The sequence below is a fragment of the Pleurodeles waltl genome, chromosome 8 (genome assembly GCF_031143425.1).
Source record: "Pleurodeles waltl isolate 20211129_DDA chromosome 8, aPleWal1.hap1.20221129, whole genome shotgun sequence".
Lineage (NCBI taxonomy): Eukaryota > Metazoa > Chordata > Amphibia > Caudata > Salamandridae > Pleurodeles > Pleurodeles waltl.
The window spans coordinates 1189056994-1189070817 of record NC_090447.1 but is presented as its reverse complement, the minus strand read 5'-3'; the positions used below and the strand labels follow the sequence as shown (position 1 = coordinate 1189070817).

General features: G+C 45.1%; 1 protein-coding gene across 6 annotated transcripts in view; it reads right to left on the bottom strand.

Moving 5' to 3' along the window:
• Nucleotides 1-13824, bottom strand: part of FAM124A (family with sequence similarity 124 member A) — a 224977-nt gene that overhangs the window by 195676 nt on the left and 15477 nt on the right. The gene's annotated exons all lie outside the window — the stretch shown is intronic.

Sequence of the window (13824 nt, the reverse complement as noted above, 5' to 3'; positions counted from 1 at the left end):
AAGGACAATGCCAGGGGTCGCAGAAGGGAGGCTGGGGACCTCAAATGCGACTCCCGGCGACCCCTATATGACGTCCTTGAATGTAGGGTGTAAGAGTGATGAACCCAAAAGCTGCATGTATTGTATATTTTACTAATTTGAATAGTTTTAATGATTTCCCATTTCATAACTTGCCTCCTTGAGTAGTAATTACTATTGTAGACGAGATTTTTTTAAAATAATAATTGTTACTATTACCAAAGTTAATAAATCTCAGTTTATCGACATCAGAAAAATAGATGAAAGCCCGCACTAGTGCTATCAGCGTTCAAACTTAGCACCTGCTGGTTATACAGAGCTGTCCGCAACCAGTGCTTAGCTAAAAGAGCCATCTTGCTGGTATTAAAAGGGGTTCACTCTTAGAGTGCATCAGTAATTTGGCAAATAGTGGTAGAAAGGGCCCACTTACATTTGCTGACATATCTATGATTTGTACTGATACCAACTTTCTGAAAATTGACAAAAATCCCAAGGAGTAGGTATGTAAATTTGTGCAAATCTGAGATCGTTGTAATGCTCTTACACTTGAGTAGGAGCAGCAGAGGTAAGCACTTTCACACAAAAAAAAAATTCTAAAAGGAAAATCTTTTCCCTACACCCCTGTAAAATCTGTGGGGGTTCTCTTCTATTTGCCACCCTCGAAGCACACTGGCACATCTCTTTTTTCGCCAGCAGATTTAAGTAGGCATTCCGAAGGGGAAACGCCATGCAAAATATCTGTGTGTACCCCCACAAGCTTATGAGTTTGTGGTGGTGTGCATGCACTTTGCAAGAACTTACCTTGACACGCCACTTTTCACTGATCCTCGTCCTACCCCTAATCCCACCACTGTAAAAAAATCACTGTGGAGACTTACTGTGGCACTGATTTCCATCTAGGATTGTAAGCATGAGCAGATCTTGATTATGTGAACCAGAAATTGCACAGCTTTTATGTGCACCGATATTATATTAGGTGCACAATAAGGATGTGAATTAAGCCAAGAATGAGGGCGTACCTAACAATAAACAAAGGACCCCGAGGTGCTCAGTGCGCGCGCCGCTCCTTACAGGACGCGATCCTCCATGCCTCTGGGTTGCCTGCTTGCCGAAGACATTGCGGTCCCATCGCGCCCCCCCACTGTTCCCCAACCTCCGTTCCTCGCCCAGAACAGCGAGGCAGGGGGAGGAAGGGAAGGAGGAGGCCAAGAGGCACACCGAGCAGAGGCCAGGAAAGCGCAAGCGCGACAGCCCTAGGCGGCTGCTGCTAAGTGTGTGCCCCAGTTCTCCACAGAAGCGGCCCAGCTAGGTCTGGGTGCGGCTTGTGGGGAACCGGTGAGAACTGCTCACCACCGGCCCAGTGCAAAAGCAGCAACACTCTTGGGTGCACCATGCAAAGGGGGCCAAAGCCCCCTCCCCATCTTACTTCATACAGGGTGGCGAGGCCCCATAAGGATCCAGTCGGCCCCAGCAGGTCCAAGCAGACCCCAGCAGGCCCCTAGGAGGCCCACAGCAGGGCTCTGCAGGGCTCAGCATGACCAATAAGGATCCAGAAGGTCCTGGCAGGCCAGCAGTAAGACCCGAGGGGGTGCGCCAACAGGTAGTCCACCTCCTGGAACCAGGAACGTCAGTGCAGTACGCCTCCACCCCGTCATTCTTCAAGCAGCAACGACGTAGCCAGTCATAGCCAGCTGCCACCGAGAGTACGCACCGGTCCCCTCCAGAATTGGACCCGCCAGGCCAGTGTGGCTGTGGGGTTCCCAGAGGAGTTTCTGGTGAGACCCGCTCGCCGTCAACTCCTTCTTGAATCAGCCAAAACAGCAGCAGCACCACAACAGTGGCAGTGATAGGCACGTGACCCAAACAGCAGCACCAAAAAGCATAGGAAGCAGGGTTGACAACAGTGGACAACAGCACATTCCGGTAACCATCAGCAGAGACTGGCTTGAATTAAGGGCATGTTGCCACCCCAACCCCCCCATCCGGGCGATCCGCTTGCCCAGTGCACAACACCAGCCAAACACCCGCAGTGACAAGACTCCTAACCCATCCAGTGGGGCAAACTGAGTGGTCATTAGTGGTCATTAGGAAGAAACAGCCACTGGAACAAGGTACTAAAGCAGATTAACAAGCAGGGTTCAACAACATAGCAACAAGGTGCAACAATAAGATATAAAGACATAAGCCCCGTCAGCTGAAATCAACGGCTCTCCCCAATGGGTGTGGAGCTAGGACCTATTTACAGACACTCTTTGGGTGAGCACAGTAGTGCGACACAGAGAGCATAGTAGTGTGGGGGAAGAGCAAGTGACTATGAGAACCTGAAGCTCCCTTCTCCTGATGGCCCACAACAGGGTGCAAAACCTAATGAGAAAAGAAAAGGCAGCCCCAAACAAAAAGGGGGGGGGGGGGTGCACAAATTGCACAAACTGGGGAAAGATGATGCCTGCCTGGAGGCATCAAATCACGACAGACGCAGAGCCCCAGAAGGCAAACGAGTCCAAGGAGTTAAAGGAGTGCACCCCCAGAGAACACAATCAGGTACAAGGGGGAGGCTGAAACATAAGTGCAGGGTGCAGAGGCACCAATGAGTACTTCACACCACTGGGTAAAAACGCCTGCCACAAAACCCCCCTTGGAGGACCAGTTTCAAGACCACAGTCCAACTGGAGATCTTTCAGTGACAGTGCAATTACACTAGGCAGCTCCTGGAAGGACGCTCACCCAAGTAAAGCAGCACAAGAATCCATGCCGGAATTATCCATGCCAAGTGCACCAAGTGCACAACCACTTCAAATAGCCCAGGACAATTCTTTTGAGTACACCATCCCACCTCGAAAGTGGGGACCCCTGTATCCCCAATCATAGTGATAAAAGGCAGGGGAGGGTCACCCAAAAACCTCAACCCTAAAGTTAATGGCATAGAAGGAAGCCTCAAAGGAAGCCTGGACAAGCTGGGCCCAGTATCTCCAGCCTCAGCGAAGTACTCAGCCTCCCCCAGCTGGTAGGTTTCTCTCACACAGGGAGAATTAGAGGAGGTCTTCAACAAAGAATAGGAGCAGGGTGCAGAGGGAGAGGGTGCTCTCCTTACACCCACAGAAAAGAGCGTAAATCAGTCCCATACTATTGGAGCACAGGCACTCAAAACAGCACAAAACCACAGTCTCTCTGACACAAAGAACGCCCTGCTGACTGGATGGGATGCCTTAAACAACACACTAACGGCCATAACTAATGCAATGATCTTCAACACAGACAAAATAGACATCCAATTAAGTTGGAGAAGTTAAATCTGCTCATTCCAAGAGCAGAAGCCCACATGGAGGCCGACAAGGGCCTGGTAAATCAGGCATACCAGTGTCACTGCAGCCCAAACTCCAAGAACTGCCATCATTTATGTCCATAATAGTGACAGATCTAAAGCAGGAATTAGTTCAATGGAGAGACGTCAAGCAGCTCCCACAGCGCCCACAAGGCGCAAATAGCCTGCAAAAAGGAACATCTATCTATACCGCTCAGGATGAAGCAAGCTCAGTACAGGCTTTAGGATATTCAGTGGAAGGCTCAATCCAGGAGCACAAAATAGTGGAAGGTCCCTTCATTCCTGTCCTGTCTAGGAAAACGCCTTAGGGAAATGCATAACAAAACAGCGATGGATCCGTAAATTAAATACCCACACAATTCCAGTCATGGCAATTATAGCCCACTGAAAGGGAAACCCCAGGGCAAAACATAAGCAAATCACAGAAAAAAAAGAGTGCACAGCTCCTGCTCAACTGGGAGATTCAAAGTCTGAGTCCACAACAGATCAGCAGCCGTCCTCACTGTTTAGGAACATCCTCAAAGGCAGCAATAAGAGGGAGGAACAGGATTAACTGGATGTAAGATCATGGGGGCACTCGGCTCGGAAATCACAATAGGTGACCTCAATGGATTACAATCAAACTGCTCAGGGCCCGGAGCCCAGTCACAATCTGTACCCCCCTGAAGCAACCACTCAGCTTTCAACTATGGAGAAGCATAACAGATCAGGATTAACTCACAGGACCATCCTCAGCTAAAAGATACATCTGAAAGGTACAAGTGAATGGGAGCATGTAAGAACCCACTCCGACCGGTTAAATGTGAGACTCTCACTCTGGTAACCTTCACTGGAAGGGCCCTTGAGGGCACAAGCAAGCAAACCGGTGATCCCACCAACGAGGGGTCTACACCCTGGATCCCAAGACCAATACAGTCCTAAGCAAGCCCTCCAAATCATCAGCATTGTACATATACCACGACTCAAGTGACCAGCACGGCAGAATAAAAGGCAACCACAGACGCTGCAATTATGCAGCCCTGCATATCACAAAAGGTGAAAAATCCACAACTAAGCATTCACTGCCTCCAAAAGTCGGGGTGCCCACACCCTTATTTTTCAACCGACCTACAAATCTCAGGGCCCTTGGGACATCCTTAATTGAGGAAACCTTATGAGAATCTGCAGCACTATCCAAGGCTTAGAATTAATAAGTAGTAAAGATCTACAATATGTAGCCTTCTTAGCACCAAGAAAGGGCGACATAAGTGAGTGCCCCGAAGGTTTGCTTCAGCAGCACAGAGATAGCACAGTTAGTACTGTCCAAATTGGAATTACTCCAAGACTGGGGTATAGAGCTAAAGGAAGCAAGTAGAGTAAAATACCCCTCCTTTCTAATCCGGCAAAAAGAAAACAATAAAAGGGACAACCTCTAGACAACAAACCCTCGAGCAGGCAACCAGCGATCTTTTCTGCAACATGCTAAGGGGGCATCCCCCACCTTCACTATGAGGCCAAGAGAGCTCACAATATGCATCACCCTGGGCATGTCACAGATAAGGCATTGCCAGGGAGGGGGAATGCAAGATGAAGAAGGCAGCAGAAACACACCCACTTTTCGATCCTGATGGAATCCTGCAACACAAAGATAGATCTGGAATCTGCTCTGCGAAAATAATCCCAATCTGAATAATTCTGTCTAAAAGCAAGTTGGGGGTCATGAACATAATATCCTGGAATATTGCAGGGGCCAGTAAAATCGCTCAAGTCCCCAATTTGGAATCCTTTTGAACGGCTTTGACATCATCTGCCTACAGTCAACCTGAAAAGTAACCGAAAACCTGTTAGCTGGATTTGAAGAATTCCTAAACCTGGCTGCAAAAGCTAAGCCCAAAGGGCACACAAAAGGAGCCCTCTTAACCTACATAAACACACACAAATCATTCAATGCTAAGATCATTGACCAGCAATCAGCTCACATGTTAGCTATCATTATTGAAAATTGGTTGTTGGAACAATCATCCATGCCCTTCATAATAATAAATATTTACATCAACCCTAACATGATGCGTAATCAGCACCTGCTAGACACAACTGAAAAAGAATTGTTATCCCTAAGAGTGGCACGTGGAAACTCCCCCTGGATCCTCACAGGTAACTTCAACCTAAACATGGCCAACCATGCTAAAAGAAGATCCAGAAAAGGCGCCCTAGATCTGTATCAGAGTATCCCACCACAAGAATCGCTTTTTAGGGACATGGACAAATGTGACCACCTCCTGGTTAGACTCCTAGAGGCACTAGGGCTGAGGGCCCTAACTGGCAGATTCCCCAAAGACACCCCAATGAAATCGAGTCACACCTCTAAGAAATCCACTTCTACCCTAGACTACATATTTGTTACAATGGACATCTTCAAGTACTTCCAAGATTTCAGCATAGAGGTAAGATGCGAAAGAGACCACTATCCACAAATAATGAAAATAGCGAACAATAATCTTCACGCAGTTCCACTACAGAGGATTGGCGAACAAGACCCAGGAAGCCACTTACATTGACATTACAAGATGGTCCAACATGCGTATGGAGAAATATGGGGCATGGAAAGCCAACTCACCATCTGATCAAACGGAACAGGTAGACATAATCTTAAAATGGGAGGCCACGTTGACATCACTAAGGAACCAGCTAGAGCCCCATCAACCACTAAGGATCGGCCTGCTGTCGAGCAGAAAACGATGGATCATGCGACTTGGGCACCAAAGACTGGACTTAAGGCAACAAAGACAACAGCTTAACAAAACAGCTAGACTCCTAAAGAAACAACCACTGGGTAACAGCCACCTGTGCACTTTTCATGAACTAAGAAAGGAATTCAAGAAGGCAGTATGGGAAGCAAAGCAGACATACATAGATCAGGAATAGATCAGAATTGTGAAAGCTAGTAAAGAAAAGAACAGCCTGCTGCTGTGGTCCATTATCAATCAACTGGAGCGAAGGACCACTGGGATCCAAAGTAACGAGGTGCCGGAGAGAAAGTGGATTGAACACATCTCAAACCTCTACGGCAGCCCGAACACAGCAAAACCAATTCCTACCTCAAGCTGTGAGTCAAAGCCATTATCCTTTGAAGTACAAAAGATTGAGGAACAACTGCAACGTTGCAGACAGAGCGGGGCTCCCAGGCCAAACGGTCTCCCTGAAGGATTACTAAAGCTGTCAGGGTTCCCGTCAGGACCCTTCTTGTAAATAAGGTGAAAAATTGCCCCTTTCCAGGAATCCGGAATTTTGTTTTCCATGCTGCTGGCGTTAAACAGATTGCAGAGCAGGCCTGCCCAAAGAACATGCTATTTAGTGGAAACAAGCGGTCTGTCTACAGGCTGTCTGGAGCCGAAACCGTATAAGGCACTGGACTGCAGGGAATGTGAGGAATAAAAGATATAGGAAAGCACCGACTGCTGAATAGAAAAGGAAGAACACAAACGATTAAATAAGAGGGAACAAATATTGTCAAAGAGCAGGACAGAGGCCTGCTCACCTGTGCACTGCATCTCCGACCACTACACCTAGGACAATAACTCGGGAAGGCTGACCAGGAGACTTGTTTTGGTTTAAAGGTTGGGCACAGGAGCGACTTTAAAGTTGGAGGTATGATGGTGTGTGTACTGACCTGCAGTAACAGGTGAATGACCTGCATATATCCCAGCAGATGAAAATAAGTAGTAAATCCCTGTAAACCTAAAACACCAGCATGTATCAAGCAGGCAAACGTTGTTATTGGGTGACATATTGTCGGAAGCAAGCATGATACTGTTTATGCAAATAATTGATGGGTTTCCGATTCATTTGCAAGTGTAGAGAGTTGTGATACATCCATCACTCTTGGAAGCGTGCACCAAAAATACTTATGAAATATTACTAACTGCCTCCTTCTAAAAACCTATCTGCTGACCAGTAATCTTTATTGTTATTGTTTTTAAGGTTTAATAGTATATTACTGATTAAATGCTGAAAAAAAGTAATTTGCTCTTCAGCAACACCCAGTGATTTCAAATATCTACGAAATGTCATTATGCCACACTTAAAAATCCATATGATCCCCAGCAACTCCCAATCATTGTTTTAAGTATTCGTGAGTTACTGCAGTTTCCTACTATATAAACGAGCAAATCAATAGATCTCGCCTTTGTGACCTATTTGCTTTGCCAATGTTTTTTAGCCATGCTGCACAGCATCCTTGATACTGTGCAACAAGGCTAAATAATACCAAAAAAAAACTTTTACGCAACCTCATCATCATTTTGAAGCTGTGCACCTACAAAATCAAGCAGTTCTTTTTTTGTTGTTTTTAATTCCCGATCCGAGTCAGTAACTAAAAACAATACAAAACACACCGAATAGTTTTTATTTTTTTAAAGCAGGCGGGGGAGGCAGTGGGGTGGCGAAGCAACGGGGGTATCAGAAGCAACTCAGGCCTTACGGGGACACCAACGCATTCCAGGGGAGGGTAAGAGGACACAGAAGTAAGACAAGGGAATGTGAGGAGACAGGGAGCAGCATGAGGATGGTGGGAGAGGCGGAAGCACTCCCGGGGAGTGCAGGGGGACAAGAAGCAACACAGCAGAGCACCCTGGCGAGAGCAACAGGGAGGGGGGAAAGGAAGAATGAGGGGGAAAGAAGTACACAAAGGAGGTAGCCCAAAAACAACTGTACTTTATGTCAGTGCCTACATAAAAAAAACAGGGATTGGCAAAGTCAATAGGTTTCCCCTATTGGCTTTGTGAATGTTTTTCACATATTGCACAGCAGCGCAAGTTGGAATGCAACATGGCTAAAAGCACCAAAAAAAAAGCCACTGAAATGCGCTCAATGCTGGTTGGCGCATAGTGCTTTTTTCTACTTTAAACCATGTTGCACACCAGCTTGTGCTGCTGTGCAACATGTAAAAAACAAAGAAACAAAAAAAAACATTGACAAAGCCAATAGCTCTAGTATAGGTGGAACCTAATGGCTTTGCCAATGCTTGTTTTGTTTAGAAATCTTTTTCCGGAAGAAAAAAATGAAGCTTTTTGCAATAAAGCAACATACCTGAGGGTTTTGCAGGCTTCTCATTGATGTGAACAGATGTTTAGCAGCACAGACCACAAGTGAAATATTTCCTTTTTCAAGGGGCAATCTAGGAAGGTGCTTTACAGTTACACACCAGTAATTGACTCTTTCAGTGGAACGCACTGTGTAGAATGTCGGTCAAACACGAATATTCTGGTAAACAAGGTCAAACACGAATATTCTGGTAAACACAGGAAGCCGCAGCTCACTGAGAAGGGGCGACTTGTTTGTTTACAGGTGGGGTGCACATTAATAATTAATTTGATGGGGTGGCATCAAGTTCACAGACTTCAACAGCACTCCCTTTGCCATGTAATCATGTTTAGAAGAAACCTTTCCTGATGTTTTTTGGGGGGCAATTATGACTGCTTCTTGGGGGGTGGGATTCCCTCAGGACGTATGGACTGGCACTAGGAATATGAACCGGGTGGTTTTGAGGGTTTTATTGATAGGTTATATGAGGTTGACTAGGAAAATGAGCACACCTTGGTCTACAGCAATCTCTTTTCATTGATAATGTGTTCTACAAGTACATTCTGAAACTGATGTATGTGACCTTGCTTATTGTGTTAAGAGAGACATATAGGTGGCTTTGAGTGTGAAGGCGAATCGCAAGACCTACCTCTGGTATAATATGTCGCTCTCTTAGGAAGGTTTTCTGGATTTGTAATCCTTTCCTAAATGGTGCTGTTTGACAGAGACTAATGTCTAGAGAGCAAAACCACGTGGTTATATTTTCTAGCTAAATCAGGTCACTGGGTAAGCATCCTTGACAGAGAAAATGATCATGCAAAGTTCATTAAAACCATGGTATATATTTTAGTTGGGCAGTGAAATGCCTGACAATGTTGTTACAGGTACAGTCCCACACCTTGGAGATGCTATGGATACAATAAAAGCTTTCTCTAACAAGCACTGGCAAAGCCAATATGTTTGGCCTATGTAACTTCTTTTTGCTTTGTTATTCTTTTATATTACTTTTTGATTGCAGTCTATGCTGCTTTCTAACCACCGGATTATTTAAATTTGTAGAAGTTAATAGGAAACCCACTGAACGCCGATAATTGCTATATCTAACAACTAAACAAGCAGTTACAAGTGTTTACGCAGATTTCCAATGACCACACAACTCAAAAAAGCCCAAAATCAATAATTAACATTACACAGTCGAACATCTTCAATTACGCCACACTAGTGCAAAATAAAACCTAACAGAAAGTTCTAAACCTCAAGCCAGGTCTTTAAAGTTATAATTTGTTGCACAAGTCAGACCATAATCTTAGCTGAAACTCCTAGAAGAGGATGTGAGGGAACGACCAGAGCTGCAGACTTTGGAACTGTGGAACCAGGTCTGAGTCTCGGCGTCGGCTCAGCATCCTGTGATCCTGGGCAAATCACAGAATCTCCCTGTGCCTATAAAAAAAATTAATGTGTTCTTGTGAACTGTAAGTGGCGCTCTTGTAAAACACTCCAGAATATTTGGGTCGAGTTCGTGCTATATAACCAAGAAAAAAAACGTAGTAAAATATCACAATTCAATTAATGTGACTGGTGAAACATATCTGTGGAGTTGAGGTCACCCGACAGTAAATTATCTCCCCCTCCTGCAGTGATCAAGAGTAGACACAGGGCAGCCGTGAGCCATAAAGGACCACCAATCAAAACATCTGTTTGTGCCAATTTCCAATGACCACACAACCCAGAAAAAGCCCTAGTTCAATAATTAACATCCCACATTTGAACATGGGCAGATTACGCCACAGCAGTGCAAAATAAAACCAAACAGCAAGTTATAAACATCAAGCCAGGTCTTTAAAATGAGCATATCGCTTATTGCACGTCAGTTCGTAATCTCATCTGAAATCCTGGGGAAAGGATGAGGCAGAACGGGCAGAGCTGCAGACGTTGGAACTGTGGAACCAGGTCTGAGTCTCGGCGTCGGCTCAGCATCCTATGATCCTGGGCAAATCACTGACTCTCCCTGTGCCTATAAAAAAGTGCATGTGTCCTTGTGAACTGTAAGTGACGCTCATGTAAAGCACTCCAAAATGTCGGGGTCGAGTTTGTTCTATGTAAACAAGAAAAACAAACTTTGTAAAAACAACACAATCCCATTCATGTGACTGGTGAAGCATATCTGTGGAGCTGAGGTCACCCAACAGTAAATCATCTCCCCCTCCTGCAGTGATCAAGAGTAGGCACAGAGCAAGAGTCATACATCCGCATAGGTGGTTTATGCCATTCTGCTTAGGCGTATGGTAGTTATAAACACAATGTATTCATCCAGGAGTTGGATTCAACACAAAGTCCAAAAAAGAGGTCATATTCACACTGGATATGGCTCATGGTTTTTAGAAAACTATTTTTTTGTCACTGTAACACACATTCCAAGACAATAAAAGGATTCTCTCACGTCAGTGCTATACTATTGCACTATGGGCAGAAAGCAGCTGTTCTGGGCGCTGAGAGCGGAGGCTGAGCAGGGAGAGGAAGAGAACTTTCATCTTAACTTTGCTGAGGGTTCCAACAGCTAATGGGAAGCAAAAGCAGGCTTTGCTTGGGCAATGAAAACTCTAGCTGTTTTGAAGGGCGGGGCCACTGAATCAGCTGCAGCACCAGTACGTTTGGATGTAGTAACAGATGCGTCTCACTTTATGAATGAACCCAAAAAAAAAAAACACGAGAGGTCCGTATGAGAAGGCTGGGAGCAGCAATGACAAACGGGGGAAGGGCGCAATACAAGCGAGGTGAGGGGAAAGAAGGTGTAAGGGAGGGGCGGAAGGGTGATTGCAAATATGTACTTGTATGAAGTGTGGGCATGAAATGTAAAAAAAAAATAGTACCTCAGAAGCATGTGGCTAGTGGAAGGACACTGCCAGGACACTGCTAGCCACTGATCACCAACCAGAAGGAATACTTGGTCCAAGCTCCAGGGAAAAGACGAGGAACGAAGAGAGGAAGTGCAGCCAGATGATGTCAGAAGCTGCTGCTGACCAATGACAAGCAAGAAAAGGAGAGTGACTGGAGAAGCATTCCAATGGTATTTAATGGGAAGACTCAGGGTGGGCTATAAGCCCCTTTTAAGGTTTTATTTATACCAAAGATTTGGCCACAGCACAAGTGCTGTGCAGGCAAAACCTAAAAAGGGCTTCACTTCAGCTTGGAGATGTGCTAGTGATACAAACACCGTAAAAAATGTATGCATCCTGTGTCTATTGTCTATGCCATAGAGAGGCCAAAAACCCACTACAAATCTTTCTGATTGTCTCTTGTCGAGACATACAAGACTTAGAGGGGCTACAACGAACAAGAGCAGTCACAGTGAACAGAGTCTGCCTCCATTCCTGTTAGAACTCAACCAAGATCAGATTTGTGGGAAATGGGTGAGAGATGCTTAGCGCAAAATCCAATATGAACAGGAGAACTCTATGAACTGGACTGTTTCAACCTGTGTCAGAGAATGCATGTCTCAGCACTTAATCTGGCAGTGCACCCCGGCACAATATTAACAGACTCTGCCCACAAGGAATTCGAGATGGCTACTTCTCGCTGCCCTTTAATTTCCAATTGTGAGATCCTTAGAAAGAAGCACGGGCTAATAGTCTGATACAAATAGGACTTTGGCCTCAAGCTCACATGAGCCTTTGGCCCAACATTAAGATGATGGGGCAGAATAGAAGACAACTAAAGTCCACACGAACATCTGCTATCACAGGCCCCTCAAACTGAGCCATAGACAAGTTAAAACTGCTGACATTCCATAGCTCCACAGGAAAATGGTATGTGCACCCCACTCTATTTGTGAAAGGACTACTCCTTATCCAACCTGAGGAGTGTCTCTAAAACATCAAGACCTTGGTAAGTAGTAACCAGGATCTGAACCTCACTCATTCACTAGAAGCTATGATAGCATGCTTGTGAATATCATGAAGGGAGAAGAGACTTCATGTCCATCAGTAACACATGGTTCAGATAACTAAAACTGGTTACTAAATACACACCTAACTGGTCACTGGTGCCAGGAGAAGCAGCACCTACACTGGCCCAATTACCCCAGGAATATCTACTTACTTCTGAGGGAGGGAAGCTAGTAATTTTCCTTATCAGTGTTGACTTCCTGCTCTTTTCCTGGGATCCAGAGTTTTAAATGTTCCCGATTCTGGGAAAAGTAGGGTATGATCAAACTTGAACTATTGTTGCATGATCTCAGAGTTGGGAATGTCAAGCAAAGTCTTGTTAGGTTCCTATAAAAGAAAGGAAGGCTTCTGATCAAAAGTGTAAGTCTAAGGTGACCTAAAAAAAATAATGGGCATGAGGGACTGGTCATGGTTTTTTTTTTAATCAATAGCAAAAATATGTTAGAACTCATTTAGATTCCAGGGATGAACCAGAAAATATATATATATCCCATTTCTGTGGCACGATGTGAGGATACTTCCTGGGTTCCCGTCCTGGCACTGTGAGGAAGACCTGGAGAGAGGAATCTTGTAAATGAAACATTTCCTCCATGTACAACCTCTCATACACATTGATGAAAGGTACCACTTTATCTCCCTTCGGTGAGCCTCCCAGCCCTCCCAACTCTAACACCTCTAGGTACAGTGATGCATGACAATGGCAGAGACAAGTCCAGCCGAATAACCCCATTTTAAACCAATTTCTAAGCCCACATGGGAAGGGAGTTCATAGTGAAAAACAAACTTCCTATTAAGCTCAATCAAGCCTGCCACCACTAGCATCTCCATCCCTCCTTCACAAAGGTACTGAAGAATCTAGACCTCTGACATCTAGCATTTTAATATCACACTGTGTACTCATACTGACCAGGTCACAAATAAACCGGTACAGATTGCGTTTTTCTGTTTTCAAGTGCCCAAGAAGTCTTACCAGAGGGAAACCTACTTCATCATAACTGTTCCTTCGCTTCCACCATATCACAGCTTTATCAGCACAGAGTGACCTGAGCTTTAGCAACTTTCTCAATCTGGGGAGATGCCCTCCACTCAGTGCAAAAATCATTTGTGACAGCATTTGCATGTGGTAGGCCCTGGCATTTTTTTTTTTTTAATAGGGACCTATAACTCATTATCAGAGTTTGACCCAGGCCAGAGGAAAGAAAAGGAGAAAAAAGACACAGAAGGAGGAAGAGAAACATAGCAAAACACTAAAAAGGAGAAACCAGGGCTGAAAAAAGAATCTACCAGAACCAGATAAAGACACAAGAACTGCAGGGTGGAGAAATAAAGATGCATTAGGTGGAAGCCAGGCTAGACAATTTGGTATAAACCCCAGCATCTAGCAGTACAGGTAGAAGGCTCCTAAGAAACTTTAGGCCTTTCCACACATTCCTTTTACAAATTATGCACTGGGTGGAACATGGTGGCTTGCACGGCCTT